Consider the following 1,283-nt stretch of genomic DNA (forward strand, 5'->3'; position numbering starts at 1 on the left):
GAGGTTCTGAATGCTCTGGACTAGGTTTTTATTAAGGCTATCTCAATATTTTGGTGCACTGAGCTTTCCTTCTACTCTGACAAGTCCCTCAGTCCCTGCCGCTGAAAAACAGCCCCACAGCATGAGGCTGCTACCAGCACACTTTACTTTTGGGATGGTACTCTGCAGGTGATGAGCAGAGCTGGATTCCTTCAAGCAAGATGCATAGAATTGAGGTTCATCAGACCAGATAATCTTGTTTCTCACAGTCTGAGGGTCCTTTAGGTGCTTTTTTGCAAATGCCAAGTGTGTTTTCATTCTCCATCAATTGCTCAGTTTGGCCAGGAGGTCAGCTCTAGGAAGGGTCCGGTTTGTTTCAAACGTCTTCCATTAAGAGTAACTGAGACTACATGCTTCTGTGAACCTTCAGTGCTGCAGAAATTTTTCTGTACCCTTCCCCAGATCGGTGCCTCGATACAATCCTGTCTCAGAGGTCTACAGACAATTCCTTGGACTTCATGGCTTGGTTTGTGCTCTGACATGCACTGTTAACTGTGGGAGCTTATATAAACACGTGTGTGCCTTTCCAAATCATGTCCAATCAACTGAATTTACCACAGGTGGACTCCAATCAAGTTGTAGAAACATCTCAAGGATGATCAGTTTAAACAGGATACACCTGAGCTCAATTTTGAGTGCAATGGCTATGAATACTTATGTACATGTGATTTTTTTCGTTTTTTATTTTTAATAAATTTGCAAAGATTTCAAACAAACTTCTTTCACGTTGTCATTATGGGGTATTGTTTGTAGAATTTTGAGGAAAATAATGAATTTAATCCATTTTGTAATAAGGCTGTAACATAACAAAATGTGGAAAAAGTGAAGTGCTGTGAGTGCTTTCCGGATGCTGTGACAGTGCAGATTTGGGCATTTCTGTGGTATTATTATACCTCCACCTACTGGACGTTGCCTGAAACATACATGCTTGTTACTTACCAGCAAGGAGAGAAAAATATCACATTGTAGTTTTTTTTTATTTGCAAAAATTATACATAGCATACTGTACTTTTTTCAAAAGGACAGCTATAAGAAATGTGTACATTTGTGTATTTGTCAATCGAAAAAATATAAGAAAACAGCCACAAAAATGGAAGACGTTTATGTATTTTAAGTTGTCTTAACAAGACACACAGAAGTAGAATTTAATTAAATAAGTATAAGCAGGGGCGTCATGCACTCGTTATTTTTGAGGGGGCTCGTCATGCTTGTCATGTGACACACAGCAGCCACAATAGCACTGT

The sequence above is a fragment of the Sinocyclocheilus rhinocerous genome, unplaced genomic scaffold (assembly GCF_001515625.1).
Source record: "Sinocyclocheilus rhinocerous isolate Xijiao unplaced genomic scaffold, SAMN03320098_v1.1 scaffold19, whole genome shotgun sequence".
In the NCBI taxonomy this organism is placed as follows: domain Eukaryota; kingdom Metazoa; phylum Chordata; class Actinopteri; order Cypriniformes; family Cyprinidae; genus Sinocyclocheilus; species Sinocyclocheilus rhinocerous.